Genomic DNA, 18,425 nt, shown 5'->3' on the forward strand with positions numbered 1-18,425 from the left:
AACTCAATTTTGTTTCTTTTTATGGCTGAGCAATATTCCATTGTATATGTATTATTTTATATTTTGGGCCTATTCTGGAATGATCTAACTTAAATTCTCTGGTCAGTTTATTTTACTGCAATTCCATTTTTCTCAATAAACATTTAGATCCATGAATATTACATTAAGTACATATTCAGTTAATTCAAATTTTCAACTCCATCTTCAAACCTCCTTCTTCCCTTCACAGAGATTACACGTGTGTATAGAGAAATTTTATAGTCATCATGGCATTTGGATGAAGAGAAGACTTCTGGTATTATGCTGCCTTGCAGTAGGGCATCTTGCTTTGGTCCTATAAATTTTGATTTGTCCTGTTCATATATAACATTCTGGTGTCTACTGCTGTAGTCCATAGTTAGTTAATGATATATTCTCTTAATTGTGTCTTAGTGGTTTAACTTTGGTCTCCCACAGAGAGAGACCTCCCTACCCCTACACTTAATATCCGGTAATGATTCAAATTTAATCCCTGGACCCAGGGTTGGATTCATGTTTTGTGGTTGCAGAGCTTATGCAATTTTAGGTAATTTTTTAGAGAAAAATAACAAAATAATTTTGGATACAAAATTAGGGCCTTTGAAGGAGCCCATACACTGAGGGGCTCTTAAGTTTCAGTTTCATTAGCCTCATAGTAAATCCACCTCCTCCAGGGCCAATCAGATCACCTAGCACATTCAAAGTTCAAAGCCATTTTCTCCCAATGTAGTTCTTCTATTACACTAACTGAAAAGCTAGTCAGTCAGACTCTTAGCTACCACCTGTATCCTTCCTTGGGGTATGGAGGGACTTCAGGGTCTCTTCCACATTACATCCAGGCTGTAGGTTCCCAGGAGAACTGCCTTAGGCTATTCTGTTCAGGAACACTATGTCACTGCTTACCTAACTACTGCCACTAATTTTTGTATGGTTCTCAAACCAAGATTTTAAAAGAAAGAAGGGAAAAGTCCTTCTCATAGCTTTCTCCATGACCTATCTAACCTCCATCTAACCTCCACCACTACCAGTATGAAGGTCCAGAGGAGGGGAGGGAGATCAAACACACATTTAAGAACATACTACTTCTTCTCTTGCCAAAAATTTACTTAGGGTGAATGAGTGGAACACACATTTTTTTTTCAGGGTGAATGAGTGGAACACACATTTTTTTTTTCCTGAGGCAGAAGCTTTATTTAATTTATATTGCTTCCTTTTCCTTATCTAGGGAGTTATAATCCTGCTCTCACCCATAAAGATGGAGGAGTAAGAAAGGGAATTTTGTCTCCACTCTAATGTTGGAAGGCCCAATAAGAAATACTGTAGAATTATCTTTCCCATTCTACATTAGGTTAGAGTGAAAAAGAAAGAAGTAAAATTATGCGAACTCAGAAGCAATGGAGGATATTGTTTCTTTAGTATGTGATAAGCTTGCATATGTAGAGAGGGTTGGCATGATACCAGTGGAGAAATAGTTGTCCAAGATATAGGAATGAGAGGGAATAAAAAGGAATAAACCAGAGAAAACTGTTCCAAAAAAACAGATACCCAAATTAATCTGTGACCAAAAGAATTCATATTCCTTTCTGAGTTAGGTTTGTACTGGTCAGTAAGAAAAGCTCAAAGAGCTGGCACAGGAGAGAAATAGGAATCACCAACAACGGACACTGAGATTAACATAAACCTTCATATTTCACTTCCCCTTTCACAAAGTCAGTGTTTTCTCCCACTGAAAGCTAAAATGGCTAGAGAATGTAGATTAAGTGAGATGAAATCAAAAGAATGACTGAAAAAATGTAGTTCAATCTTTAGATCAGCACATCTTTCAGTCATATTTCTTGTCAGTGTGAAACTTGATCTACAAATTCTCATACATGGAAAACTAAAGGCCAGGACTTACAAAAAAATTCACACAAAATCTAGTCTTTTTTTTTTTTTTTAAATGAGAGTGAACTTAAAGAAAGTGAACAGCATTAGATTTAGAGGAAGATATCTTTCATGTACACTTTTTACAATTCCTGTTCACAACCCCTTTGCCTCCTGGTAACATTAACGCTAAGGAAACCCTTGTTACATATGTAATCAAATATATTGATTAAAAGATGGTTGAATTATAAGCATAATCCAAAAAATAACCAGAAAAATAAAATTTAACCCCAAACTCCCACTAAAGAAGACATTCCAGAATAAAACATAAAAAATTTAGATTATTTTGATTTGTAATTATATATTTCAATAGCAAACGTATTTGAGATTTGACCATAATATGTATGTCTCATCGTGAATGCCTTCTTCATGTTTCACCACACGTTCAGAAACTGTATAGCTTGATCCTACTTAACGATATTTCAGTTTAATTGCATAGTACAAACTCATATGTGCTTAGCAATGATCATAAAAATGAAAAAGATCAGTACACAAAACTATAGTCCTACTTAAAATTTTCCAGAGGCATTTGATGCGTAATAACTATAAATATACATGTTCTGTTCTCAAAGATGTCTTATTTAAGTAAACAAAGTATTTCCTATGTTTTTCAGTTAAAAAATCAGAAAAACCTCATGTAAGGTTGAATTATTCCAAATCCTGTTGGAATAAACAACCTGCAAAAGCTTCCGTAAATGTGTAGTCACAAGAGAGCCATCTGGCTCCACATAATTATACCCATCTTTCATCCAGTTCTGAAGCTAAATATAAAAGTAGATCCGGGAATATCATACAGATTTGTGGTATACACTTGGGGATGGTCGATCTATAAACCAATTAACAGATTTTATTCATATGGGTGTGTTGCTGTCTTCATTTATATTACACATCCAAATAGAGTACAGATTCAGAGATTATGGAATGAGTTGCTGCTAGAATGAATTATTTCTGGTGAAGTATTTCAGAGTGAAATGAAACAGAAGTTAAGACATGACAGGGTGTAAGATAAAAAGTAGATGATATCTGACTCTCACTCTTTGTTCATATAAAATCTTTGAATCAACTTGGTAGATGCCTTGCAAGTACAGAAAAACATTTGTGGTCATTTATTGTGCAAGATCTCTGACTTTTGAAAGATCACTACAAGGACTGGATTCATTGTTGGCACATTATGGCCACATTTTCATTTATTAGTTTATATTTTGTCTAGAACACCTTTCTTCAGAATAGTGCATTTCTGAGATAGTGCAAGAACTGCTAAAATAATTTTAACCCTAATACAATAACATTATAGCCATACATATTGTATCGGTTACATATTTTATCTTTATGTGAATGACATTGTCAACTGCTCTATCCCATACCTCTACATTTTACACTATAACTCCTCTGTTTTCATAGGTTATGTTAAATATCATCAACTCTAAGTTGATGCCTGTTCATGTGTTATTAACTGTACAGACTATATTATGGCAATTCATGGGTGCCTTAACAACAACTCTTACTTTACAGCAAGTATAAAACTACTTTTCATAACATTCATTTTATATAATAAAAAATTAAGTTAGAATGTTGCACTTTGTCAAAGAAAATTATTTTCAGGATTATATCCTCATTATTTATTTCCTTAGTCATGCTGTAGCTGACAATGTATATCAATTCATTTACTATAAATATATCCTTAGGGAATAATTTGAATAATGTTCAAAAATGTATGAATAATAATATTTGTATATGGTATCACCCTTTCGTAGGTAAATATTATATAGGTAACTTAAAACTAACTTAACTAAATCATTCTGAAGCATTAAATGAATAATGAAGATCAATTAAAATCTTGATTACATTATATGTATTAGCATGGAAAAATAATAATGTTGAGCAAAAAGCACTTAATAAAAATTATGCATGGAATGTTCTGATTTCTACTGTGAATTTTAATAGGCACAGATGTGTATTATTTTGCATGCATGAACATATGCAGGATACATTATGTGAAAAATGGGGAACCAGTACAAGTATTTTCAAACAGTGAGTTACTAAAAAAAAAATACACAACTCAAAGGCTTTACAATTTTAATGAATTAAAAATTTTTTCAGGGATGTCATAAAATTAACTGTTTCCCAAATGATTTTCAATGATGAAACATTTTTTTGCAAAGCAATAGTGAGATTTTGTTATTAAGCCAAAAATATTACAGATTAAGGAGCAGACTAGATGAAGAAAAAGATGAGGAGAAAGGGGAGAGAGAGAAGTAGAAGCAGAAACAGGGTGGCAGAGAGAAAAATTAAGAATCAGGTGAAAGACAATGTTACCGCTACTTTCCCTCCCAAAAAACACATCATGAAAAAGGCAAGTGAGTGTGTTGCTATGGGTTCTTAGCTGGAGACTTCTCTTCAGCCTGAGACTAACCTAAGAAAACTATAAGAGGCAGCAAAGTCCTTTCTGGGACTGGGAGAAGTGACAAAATCTTTAAGAAAAACAGATTCCATTTGGTTATACTTTGCGATTTTCCAGTGCAGAATATCTCATTCATTTCTAACTTCAGCCTGCCCGTAATGAGAAAAAGATCACTAACATTTTCATTTTCTTAAAAACTTTACAATGACCAGTACTCACCAGAAAATATATTTGTCTATAGACGATAAGGGACTTTAGAAAGGAAGAAAAGCGGTGGCTAAGAAGGAGATTGGTAGAGTACGAGGTGTTGGTGATTAAGGGTATGATGTTTGGAGGTATATAATGCTAAATCAAGACAAGTCACAGGGTAGCCAGGAAGAGGAAATGTAGTATATGTTTAATGGATGATTTGGAAAATTTCACTGGTGAAATACTTACGCTAATATCTGAGCATCTTGGTTCAAAGTTAGAAAATATAATTTTAAATATTAATGAAATATTACTTGTCACCTTTGTCAAAAAGCAACATAATATCAACACTTCTGATATCAGAATATAATTAGCCAGTTAAAAATAACATTTAATTGATCCACTTTTTCTACTATATTAAATTAAAATTTGATTATAAAGAAATATGCAGCTCTCTAATTCTTATTAGTACAGATAAAAGAAAATTAAATACTTCCAATTTGGCAATGGCAGATTAGGTTATTTTAATCTACTTACCTAGACAAACAATAGTAATTATTAAAATATGAAAATAATTAATTAATTCATTCAAAAAATATTTATTAAGCACTTATTATATTCCAATCACTGATATAGGTATATGGGATACATTTTGAAGACCCCCGTCCTTGTGGACCTTACATACTAGCAGGAGAAAACAGGCAATATTTAATAGACAGTAAAATAAGTAAATTCTTTAGCATGCTAGAAAAGTAGGAAGTACCGTGTACAAGAGTAAAATCTGGGTAGCAAGAGACTAATCTGGAGAGCCAGAAATTTAATATGGACCCGAACTTTTAAGTAAATTGCTCAAAGTAGCCTTCTTTATGGTACTTTGCAAGATGCGTCCATTTGTCTTCTGATTTGAAGGACATATTCCCTTAGGCTCCTGACAAATGGATCTCTATGGCACTTCACAGAAATGCCACGTCCCTGAATCCTCATAGATTTATTTTCTCATCTCAGGGGTGCATGTGTCTTATCAGGGCCTCCAATGTACTTACCACCTCCTGTTGGTCCTGTCCAATCAGCTTGATATCATCAAGGCGATATTCTGTGGGATGTTCAGACCATCCACTTCTGACAGAGCAGCAGATATAACTTATCTCTGAGAAAAACATGTAAATAAATATTTTAATGTTCTAATATAAGTTCAAGCTGTTCTGGTCACTTTTTCTAATGCAAATGGGAAATGACAAATTTACCAAATTAATGGCACATTATGTACTTAAGTCCTTATTAATCTGCTCTAGCAACAATATCAAGTCCAGCACGGCATCTGCAATCAGGGCCACTACTTATCTGAGTCTGTGATAGTTTATAGTTCTTCTCTAGGATCCATCCAGTTTCTGCAGAGGTGAATTAAAAGGAAACATAAGAAGAACCTCCATCCTTTTAGCTTGGTGGCTGTAATCTCTACCATCAACCCACAGGAAGCAATGTTAGTTTTGATTTACTATTTTTTCTAGGGGGGTCGGGGCAAGCAGGGTCAGAGGCTGTGGCCATTGAATAGAATCTGCCACAAAATCTAAAAAGCTAAGATTGTGGTCAGAGGTCTGACCAGATCCAATGGGAGGAAACTTAGATGCCACCTCTGGATGGGAGGAACATACATCACCTTGTAAGACCATCATATGGCATGGGAGATATTGTTCTGGCCATTGTGGAATGTAAAATCTTGCATGGTAACTGGAAAAGAAAAACAAAGAAAGAACTGTAGAGACAACACCAGCACTCAGTAAAGGTTTTGATTTATTTTTCCTGGAAGCAATAAATTCCATGTAGCTTAGTAAGACAAAATTAGACCTGAAGGGTAGAGGTTGGATTGTGGGGACAAGAATATTCAATGATCAAAGGGTATTACAAGAAGTCATCTTGGTTGATTGCACCTTTGGTCTAGGATAGTAAGAGCAGAGGTGAAAATAATTGGATTTGAGGATATTTAGGATATAAAATAAAATGTGGGAAAAGATTGTCGAGAGCAGGCATGGGACATATAGATAACAATGGCAACTCTTACATTTCTGGCAATGCAAAAGATGAGTGATGCTGCGATTTGGATGAGAAATATGTTTAGAGAAGAAAGATCCTAAGGTTTACTTTGTAGATTTCAAATTTGGGATGCCTTGTAACACTCCAACAGGGGACTGGATAGTCAACTCTATCTTAGCAGAGAGGCTAACATTGGAGATTTAAGTATGTTGGGCAGTTGGAGGTGTCTGAAGCTCTGGTGAGATTATATCACTTAGGGAGAGATTGTAGAATGAGAAGAGAAGGTCTTCCAGAGCAGAACTATGGGATTTCACTATATTTTATCTGGTAGATTAAAATAAACCTGCAAGGAGAATAATAATAATGTAATAGCTATAATGTAATTACTGAAGTGAATTAATGCCATGTAGGAAATTTTATCTGTAATCTAAAATACTGAAATAAGTGAACATGTACTCATGGATACTACTTTTGGAAAATTAAAAAAATAAATGTCAGTGTTGAGCAAACTAGGACCTCTAAAGTATTGTTGGAAAATGAAGCTAGATCTTCCCTTAAATTTTAAAATCCTGAAGCATCCTTTAAAACAAAAGCTAAATAATATCTTGGCAAAACTAAGCTGTCCTCTGTATTGTAAGTATAAAAACTTGTACGGATATAAAGGAGAGGTTGGTTCAATTTGCGCTATTGGATATTTCTAGAAAACTACTGGTAAAGCAAATATGTTCAAATTTTAAACATTTTTTTTTCTCAGATATCAACATTTTGAGGAGTAAGATGAAGAAAAATTTTAAAGTATTATAAACTATGTTTTTGGGCTGGTTTGTCACAAATTTAACTAGATTAATTAAATTTTTTCTGAAAGTCCCAGTGATTTCTTGTCACTTGGGACAAATTCTGCTCTTGTTTAATAACTTAATAAGATATTATTAGTAGTATAGGTTTGTTCAGTTTCCTAAAGTTTATTTTAGACTTTCACCTGACTGTAAGTCACTGTGTCATCAATTAATACTAACGATATCTCTATTATAATCAGAAAATCAAGGTCAACTGAAGAGAATATGCAATTTTATATTTTTATGACTAGTTCCACAATTCCGTGGGTGGCTTAAATGTATACTTTAAAGTTTACCTTAAAGTAAGAAGTTAGGCTAGTTGAATAAATATTAGGAAAAGGAGAAACATGTAGAGGAGAAATATATGTATTTGAGGTGAGAGAGACAAAGAAAAACAGAGAGAGAAATGAGAGAGGGAGAGAGAGCACAAGCATTAAAAAGGTGGATCCACATTTTTGTTCATTTAGTACGAAGAGATCTGGGGGTGATTATCAATAGGAAAATGAAATATATAAGGTTCTAAACTATTGCTGGCATTTTCTGGAGTTTGTAAAAGTAAATAATGTTTATTAATTCTGATATGCTCATGAATGTTGTGAAGAAAAGAAAACTGGCAGTCAGAAGGCTTGTTTTCTGTCTGGCTGAGTCACTGATTGTGTTTGTGGCCGATAACTATCTTCTAAAGATCAGATCCATGCAACTAACCACCAACACAGAACTTAACCATTCACTGCAGGATTTGAAATTTGTGTCTGGCTTGATTTCTTTCCTTTATTCTCTCAAATTCTAAGCTAGAGTAATAATGAAATTTAGATTGTTTGATCTTCATAATATATTGCATGATTTCAGGCTCACCTGATAAAAGTTGAGCTTTGTAAGAATAAGGACTTTCTTTATCCTGATTAGCATTCTTTAGCCAGCACCTAGCAAACTCGGCACATAAATAGCATTGTACAGTTATAAAAGATTTGACAAGTATTTACAGTATATTCTCTTTCTCATATCTGAGGTTTCAAAAATGTGATTCTTTTTTGCACCCTCTTCCTTTCCTCTGAACTCCTCCCCCTGCCTTTTTCATCTGCTTAATTACATGTGTTTTCATATATAAGGTTCAATGTCTTTTCTGATTCTCCAGGCCTTGGCTATGTGTGTGTGTAATTACAAGACTTTTGGTTGCAAGAAACAGAGAACCAGATTAAACTGGTTCAGGTAAAATAAAGGTTTTTTTTTTTTCTAGTAATACAACTAAACACTTAGATCCAGAGATGGCTTAAAGCACAGCTGAATCTAGTCCTTCAATAGTGTTACCAGGACCTAGTCTCTCTGTTCCTGTTATGCTCATATCTTTCTTCTGTGTTGGCTGTTCTCCTCTGTAGCTCTCTTGGTATTATAGACTCCAGCAATTTCAGCTTGGTTTATCCTCTCATTTTCGGATCCAAAGAAAAAATGAACTTTCCTTTCCTCCTGATTTTCACACTATCCAAAGAGTGCCTTCTTGGCTTGACTTGGTTTATACCTCTGAACTAATTACTGTGACCAGAAGGATGGACTGTTCGAATCGGCCAGACATAGTTTACTTGTTTATCCGTGATGCTGGAGGTTAGGTGTGTTTCAAATCATGTGGGCTGAAAGTAGGACAAGGGTGGTTCCCCTAAGCAGAGTAAGATGTTGTTACCAAAAGAACAGAAATAGACACACTGAGTCAGCAAAACAAACAAATGTACAGTACAGTTGGGTGCATAGACAATATCTTCTACTCTTGCTAGCACATTATATCCGCTTTACTACATAAAGGCAAAAGAACCCAAGTTAAACATGTTTATTATTTATAGCTAAGCATATATCAAAGTGGCTAGTATATACAATCTGTGAACTAAAATTAAATGCTTGCTGAATAAGTGAATAATTAGTTAGGTCAAGAAACTGTACCTCTTTTCCAATTGCTATTTCCTCTTAAAATTTAATAGTAGTACTATACTAATTAGGATAATAGTATTAATGTTCTAAATAAGTATAATTATTTATAATCAGTACAATAATACTACTGAAATAACTATAAGTACTATAAAGTACTATAAATCTTACATAAGTTGATACCTATATGTTCTTAGAATGTCCTTGACCCATACTGAGCCCTCAATAAATGTTAGGGGTTACCATTATCTATTATCAACCATATTAAGTTGCATTGGAAGACCTCTGGAATACTATGACTTCATACAGATCTGAAGTTGTATAAGTCCATGTCAGCAGTTTGATAATTGATCAATACTAAAAGAAATGCTTTTAAATGTATAGGGTTTTGTTTCTGCTTCTAATGAAATTCCTTTTTAACATTGTTTTCAGGGCATTTCTCCAGAGGAAACAGCATGATGTTTTGCTCTAAATCCATACAGGATAAATGATTATCTGGAGTCATTAGAATATGGTATTATGCACAAACAACTAGACAGGAATTCTATTACAGATGATTAGTCAACTGTGAATACAGCAGTCAGCAGATGGACAGATCCAATGTACCACATGAATTCTGTGTGAGAGTGAGTCTCTGGTAAAAACTAAAATGCTCTTGATGAACAGCTGCCTTTTTCTTAGGATTCTAGCCAAGAGATACCAGTTAAGTTTTTTATTGCCATAGCACATGGCATAGAAAGAACTGATTACCTTGAATAAAGGTTGTATAAAAAAGGTTTTACAGTTTTCTGTGTTAATTTTATATTTAAGGGACCTTCCATATTTACATATTGACCATCTGCACTGTGTTATCTGATGTGTATTTTATGCGCCTATAATTAAGAATGAACAATTGTAAATTTGCTCAGGCTATTAGCTAATGACGGGAGAATGTGCTTTACATAGTTCTATAAAAAGATAAAAATTAAAATGCTGAGATATTGAGATCTTAAATGGTCAATTCCTTATATTCAGTGACTGAATAAAACCAGTTTGCATATTTTTACTCTTGCTCTTGATTACAGATATTTCTTAATTCAAAGGTAATTTCAAGGATCATTGTTGCAACTTTTCCGCCTCATTAATAAGGCCTCCAACTTCTCGTTACACTTGAATATTGAATTAAGAACAGAAGAATAAACAAGTCGATATTAGAATTATTTAAAAAATTCATAGTACTAGGCTTAAACATATACTTTATGCTAATATTAATATGCCTATTTTGAGAAGATAATAATGCTTTCATTGAGTACAACTTTACTGCACATGACACTTATTGGCTTTATTTTTATATGTGGTGCTATGTTATTCCATGCATTTTCTAAAAAGATTTTTTTAATGGGATGATAGCTTTATTTATTTTTCCTGTAGATCCATCCATATATGTAAAGCTTTTAATAAGTATATTCTCATTTGTAAAACTTAGTCATGTTCATAATGTTTAATGAAGAACATTCTTCCTTATTTCACATAATTTTAAAGTCTGTCATGAGATAAGAAATGACTACCTACATATTTAATTTTATGAAGATAAAAGCCATTTGTTTGATGGGGAGAATAGAATAAAAATATTTCCCTCAGAATATAGTCTAGTAAAGTCTCATTAATTTGTACTATAGTAAATCTCATAAATAATAGAAAAATGCTTCAAAATTTTAAGTAACAATAAAAATGTAAAAAGTACAATTTAAATATATTTAATTATTTTTGAATCATATTTTAATACTTTGTCTTCTCTTTATTCTAAATTAGTGAAATTTGTGAAACTAAAATACATATTTTGCTAAGTATACATGCTGAATATGTTCATATATATTATTTACTTAAATATTGAATATATATGTGTGAGTATATATATATATATATATATATATATATATCTCAAACACTGACAACTTTCCAACAATCCTAGGTGTTGGATGTACACAAATGAAAAAGGATATCCTATACTACCTCAAGGAATTTATTATTCAAACAAGAAAACAGATAATCAATAATACATAGCACAGAATAAAACTAAAATGAAAACTATTCTACAAAGTGTATGATTAAAATACAGGGGTACAAAAATAGGGGCAATTAATTTTGCCGAGAAATGCCAAGAGGAATTCTTGATCAGTGACTGGTAAATAAGCAAGTATACAACTCTCTCTCTGGAAACCATCCTCATACCTCATGCATAGAATATACTAATCTCCCTTCATTTGTACCACCACTGCCCACTGGGTATAGCCTTATGATTTCAATTCTATATTTGTAAATTCTTTCTTACATGTATATTTCAGCTAAATTATGATTTTTTTTAATCCAAGAACTAATTCATATTTTTTGTTATATTCTCAGGAGATAATGCCATGTCTGACATTTATAAATTGCTCCATATTTTCAAAATAATTTAATTGGCATAAAGTGCATGCATATGTACAAATTTTAGGATTATTATAAACTTCTTGGTTTTTTTATCTTTCAGAGTTGTGATCATCATTCAACTAAAGGATGAACCAAAGTTAATCAAAGAGTAGCTTTCCAAGATGTAGAAATATCATCATGCTTGTTTAATGAGTTGATATTTTAACTATGCTTTACATTTAATTACAAATGAATATTTGCACACACTTATGAATACATATATGTGAAAAAACAATTAATCAAAATAATTGCTCTTGCAGGTTATTTTTCTTATGCTTTTAAAATATATTTTAGGGTATCTAGTAGCTTATATTTGTATTTTTTGATATCTCATAAACACTTAAAATTGTATTTTCAAAATTAATATTTACATTAATTTATCCTGCTACTACTATGATACTCTTTTTATTCACATTAGGTGTTGTTTTAATTCATTAAGTAATGTTAAAATTTTTCTCTTTTTATATATTAAATTTCATATTTAGTCTGTATTCCTATATTTATATATACGTATATCTGGTATATTGATGTTGGTCGGAGAATGAATTGAGTGTACTATCCAATAGGGTAGCTACACAAAACTATGTAAATTTGATTTAAATTACACAAAATTAAAATTCATTTTGTAACCCCATTCCAAGTGTTCAGTAGCTATATGTGGTTAGTGGTTATCCCCTTGGACAGTGCAGATATAGAACATTTCCATCATCACATAAGTTCTATTGGTCAGTGATGATATGGACAAGGATTTGGTGCTAGAATTATCTATTCAGGTCTAGTTTAGATAGTGTATTACTTAAAGGAGGTACTTGTTATGGTACTGTATGTATCCCCAAAATTCACGTCAAAGCCCTAATCCCCGATATTTGGAGATGGGGCCTTTGGGAGGTAATCAGGGTTAGATGAGTTTATGAGAATAGGACCTTCATAATGGGATTAGTGTTCTTATAAAAAGCGATACCAGAGAACTTGCTCTCTTTCTCAACCATGTGAGGATACTGTGAAAAAGTGGCCATCTGCGAGCCAGGAAGAGAGCCCTCACCATAATCTGACCCTGCTGACACTCTAATCTTGGATTTTCAGGCTCCAAAACTGTGAGAAAATAAAAGTCTGTTGTTTAAGTCTCCCAGTCTATGATATTTTGTTTTAGCTCTGGCTGCCATAATGACTAATATAGTACTGAACGGCACATATACCAGACAGTAAAGAAAATTCTCATGTTAGAAGACAAAGAGGATTTCCAAAGACTATTTCTAAAACTTAGCATAAAAGATACCAAATATGGAAGGAATTGCATGTGTGTGTATGTATGCATTTGTATGTATTTGTGTGTATGATTTTACTGATTCTGGATTTAAAAAACAAATGTACTTCTTTGGGATGAGCATAAGAAATCAGGAAGCTTGCTTTCTATGAAGCTCATTACCTATGGAAATAATGAAATCTCCTAAGTTACAACAAGCCATTCTGATCTTTTCCTTCGTTAATTAACTTGTCAACTCCAGGGACCATAAATAGTGAGAGGTTGTCCTGGTAACAGTACCAAATATAAGGCAGCCTTTCAAAATGCCAAAATGTTTTCGACCAGCCTAACAGCAATCACCAGTTTCAGAATATATTAGTCAATTAATATTTTGGTACAAAAGATTTGCCAATATGATGAAGAGTTCAGGATTGGTGAGCTGAGCCACTCTTAAATCTAGTTAACTTAGCAAAACCCAATTATTCAAAGCCAATTCATAGAAAACCAACTGCCAAATAGCCAATTCAATTAACTTACTTGTTACTTTTAATTATTTATAAGGTGTTCTGTTACTTATATTAAGTATAAAGTGTACCATAATTCACATTAATTAACATAATAATTCAGTGGGATACTGGAGGCTTTTGTGAAGTTTTAGTTGACCTTACGTTTTTTCTCTTTAAGTATACAGGTATTGATTCCAAAAGACTGAAGATCAAAGGGCAGACAGAGAAGCTGTTGTCATATATCCAAATTGCCCTATAAATATTTAATGGTATAGTATTGGTGAATCTATAGTTAAGTTTAGCAAATTGATTTTATCAAAAGATGAAGCAGCCGTTCAGGAAACTGACTTTTAGGAGATGAATTCTGAGGAATCGGCCTCCTTCCGGCTACTATCATTGATTGCCAGGTGCCCACAGCAGGCCAATTTCTAGGTTTGTCAGGATATAAGACCAGGTTCCTTACAGCAAACACTGACCTAAACAGGCAGGCAAATGCTCAGCAGAGGGCGAGAAGTGCTTCAAGTTTGCCTTAAAGTGGCAAAAACATTTAGTTTACTTGATCTTTGTAGCAGAAATTAAATCACAGGGTCTTTTCTTAAAACCCAGCCTTAATGTACTCTTTTATTTGTTTGGGAGATTTAGATAGATCTTTACCTGTACAAAGAGTTATTGATTTTTTAGCAATACTGCTAAATACCAGAAACTTAGCTGGATATATCATCCATCAATCTTATCAGAGGTTCTAAGGGAATCTGCAAGTATTTGTATGTAATAGAAAGGAGAGAAAGAAAATGCAGCCACGTCTAAGTTAAGCTTGTAAATAGTCTTCATTCAAATATGAGTTTTTAACAAGACAATTAGAATGGCTTATAAATATCATTCAAAGCACTAGAAAAAATGAAAAATGGTCTGAATTTTATGAGGAAAACATGGTTCTGAAATAAATGAACTACACATACATGAAAAAATTGTCTTCTCAGTAAAATACAAAATAATATTTTCCTTATTAAAAAGAGAATAGATAATAAACATGTTGGGATAAATTATTAAAAGATGTACTAGACAAAATAAAATTTACATTTTCTGTAATTTGTGATTATTACATTGAAAAGTAATCACTGAGGAAAAATTCAATTAATACAGTCATGTATTTATCAACTACATGTAAATAATGAGGTTAAGATAACTTGCACAAAACTTATTTTTAAAGTTCCATGGGTGTTTCCCAAAAGAACATAGGCTAAATGGATCAAATGCTTCCATATAAAGCATAATCATAATGTCATGTTAGCTAGTTGCTATTGATGAACTTGTCATCATTGTCCAAATTTTCTTTTTAAAAACTTACAAAATTTTTAAAAATATATAAAGCTTGATTTAAAGACTATAGAAGATCAAAGTCCAGAGACTCCAGGCACAATGTCCACTAACTTGTAGCTCTTAGAGAGTTCAATGAGGAATACAGTAAAGGCCTCTGAATTTAGTATAAGTCTGCCAACCAAGAAGATGTAGGAAAAAAATATTTAGATTTAGATTTTGCTTCACCATCTATCTCTAGATAGGGTATGTAGATATTCCAATAATTGATAATTAAGTAGCCTTTTTTTGTTTCTACAGATTCTATTCTGAAGTGTCCAAAGTCATTTTTTCCTTCCTGTTGTCAAGTGGACCTTCTAATTTAATGTGTATTCAGAGACTGAAACTCTCAGCATACAACATAGAAAGGATAAAGAAGAGATGGTTGGAAAAACATCACAAGCTAAGATATAAAATTGCATATACTGGGACAAAACAAAAGAAGAGTACTAAGAAAAGTTTGTATTGGGTATGCCTTGTGTGAGAGCACTGCCTTTTGTATATTGTTTCTGGACATAGAATAAGTGTAGACAGCACTATTCTTTCCATTAAACACAAAGAACTGGGCAGCTCTAACTGAAGATTCTACTTTAGTTAATAGTGTCACACAAGATAACTGTGATGCTGGTCTCTGGATAAAAAGCTAGTGTGTATGACCATTAATTTGCCCTTCAGCTTTATATCCTTTATAGGATATAAAATCCACATATATGTAGGTAAACACTAAGAGGGTCAATGATTCTGTCTGTTGGAAGAAGACTCTAAAAGGATTATTCTCCATTGATGAGAAAAAGGGGGGCAAAATGAAAACGTATTTTTTCTAAATTTTTAAGGAAAATCATGACTCTAAGTTAATAGAGATTAAAAGAAATTTTTTTGTTTCATTTTCCTGTATTCCCCGTATAATTAAAACAGTAATGGCCTCTATACGATAGGAATATGGCAAGAGGAAGTATGCAATGTAGAATTTGACTGAAACAGGAAATCCAGAAAACAAAAATCATAATAGCAAATTTAAAATCTGATTTGAGAAAATGCTGGCAAATGAAAACTGAACCATTGAAAATTTTTTCTATTATAAAATTGAGAATATTTCTCAGAATATGAGGAAGGACCAAAGAGTGCTAAAAATATAATGAGGAATAAAAGACAGATTAGTTTAGAAAAAAATATTCAAGTTGAATAGTTTTCCCAAAGAAAAAGCCAGAATAATTTAAACAAATTTGATGATCAAAGCAAAAATAGAAGAAAATCTTTCTGCACTGGACAATTATGATTTCAGGGCTAAACAACAAAATCTCATATCTAACCTCAAAAAGTATATGCACGATGCAAATGTAGAATCATAATAGCTTCAGAATTTTTATCTACACCATCAAATTCCAGAAGATATTCAAGCAGTATCATCAGTATCTACCTTGTTTAGAGTAGAAAGGGTTCCAAGGAGTCTATACCTAAATAAGTTGTGGTGTCTGTGAGCAGACAAAGGAAAAACAATAACATACAAGATTTTAGAAAATTATACTACCATTTCTCCCAAAATAAAAGAGTAAATATTTAATAGTGTTCTCTATTCAACACATGAATTAACCAAATCAAAATTAAGATTGGAAATGCATGTGTCTGAGCAAATACAGTGGCGGATGAAAGCCTTTGTGTGGTTCTTTGTGGTTGACAGCAAGCAGAACGCTGGGGTAAGGTGCTGTGCAGATTATAGCTAAAAGAGTCTTTGTTGATGTTATCAAGTGAATCAGAGGAAATAACTTAGGCTTCCATGGGTTGCCAATATTCTGTCACTTAAGGCTAATATTCAGGTATGTCTCTTGGGTGCTTTTAACAAAGCCATATCTATGAAGAATGTGTACACATATTGCACAGACACAACTGAATTCCAGCTCAACCCAACAACCATCTACAACTGTACACTTGCTCCTTTGATTTCAAAATTAAACTGTGGGACTATATAGATAACATTCTGATAAACACTCATATTGGACATAAATTTCATGCCTTCTTTGTTCTTGTTTATGAGAGACTATTTGAGTGATATATATATGGCCAATATCATAATTAGAGGAATTCTGATGCTGATAGGAAGCGTACATACATATGTTTACATTGCTTACATGTCACGATAGGATCATGGATCTGGCTTTTTCCACACGAATCACCAGTCTGATGAGTGGCCGTTTTAAATTTGTACCCAATAGAGTGCCAAGATACCACAGAGAAGCGAGAGTTTATCTCCCACTTAGGGGATACACTGACCATCTCTTAGTCTTAACTGCAGGGTATTGGTTCTATACCTTACTCTGATAGTGGAAGACAGGGATATCTTTGATAGTTTTACAGTTTATCCAATAATTAAATCCTCGGCAGTAAACAAAACACCTACAGCCTGCAGTTTTTCTTTTCTAGACTGATCCAAACCGAGCTAACAAAGGCTTTATTTGGATATCAACGTACTTCCTTGCAATAATGGAACAACAGCAAGAAATGGAAATTCAGCTTGAGTTGCATATGAAAACAGGGACACATAATAAGAAAACACAAGTGATCTGTCCCTTCTTAACACAAAGCTTAATTTGCTACATAAAGATTATAACGCATCTTTCTGTCTCTGTAACACAAAAAAATTATTAAAACCATATCTTTGCTCCAGTTAGTAAAATTATCACTTCAAAATGTGAATATTAACAGATGATTCTGATACATGGGAATATGCTGTTGGTGGAACTGTGACTTTATGGGCAGTTACCACAAATAACAAGCAACTCTTTGTTGTTTCTTGGAAGATGATTACTTGTTAGTTGAGAAAAAAAGTGAAATATGACATTGAGAGGCATATGTCAATAAGCTGCAAAAATAGGGAAACTTTGCTTTGGAAGATTAATGTGTCTGAGATTAATGTGTCTGAGAACATATCTTCTTGGTACTGCTGAAAATGATATTCTTTGTTATTGGAATCTGCCCAGTTGTGCATTGGAATAGAGTGCAAAATTAAATGTTAGAATTGTGAACTTGATCCTAATTCAGAGAATGTTGCTACAATATCTTGGTCTTCAAAAGATTCAAATTTGTTTGTACTTAAACCCAGTGAGCAAAGGCCATTTTGTATTCAGAAGGATATCTCCAAAGAGGAGGTTTACCGGGGTGGAGGGGGGAAGGCGGAGGTGTTTGATCCTGGGGAAATCTCTGAATCCCTCACATCAGAAGTTCATCAAAGAAGAGATCAGTTTTACTTACAGTTTTGCTTACAAAACTCACAGGGCTTATTGATATTCAGACCAAAGTCTCCAGAAGAAAATTTGGACTGAATGTTCAAAGAGACAAAATTCAGTTCAAAAGATAAATGGTAATAGCAGAAGAAAGTTGTCCAACAGCACCATTTTATTTCATGTACAAAAGCTCAGCCCCAGCAGGATGAAAAATAAATAAATAAAGCTTTGGCTAATGACCGGTACAACTACCTTTAAGAGAAAACATACCTCTGTTAGTGAGTTTCTTTCTACTCTAGCCCAGGCACTGCCCTCTGTTTTCTATGCTTCATGTTTGTAAAT

The 18,425-nt window shown here is 33.1% G+C and overlaps 1 pseudogene; it reads left to right on the forward strand.

Moving 5' to 3' along the window:
- Nucleotides 1-16,478: 16,478 nt before the first annotated feature.
- Nucleotides 16,479-18,182, forward strand: LOC132360146 (WD repeat-containing protein 75-like; annotated as a pseudogene).
- Nucleotides 18,183-18,425: the final 243 nt, after the last annotated feature.

The sequence above is a fragment of the Balaenoptera ricei genome, chromosome 2 (assembly GCF_028023285.1).
Source record: "Balaenoptera ricei isolate mBalRic1 chromosome 2, mBalRic1.hap2, whole genome shotgun sequence".
NCBI classification, from domain to species: domain Eukaryota; kingdom Metazoa; phylum Chordata; class Mammalia; order Artiodactyla; family Balaenopteridae; genus Balaenoptera; species Balaenoptera ricei.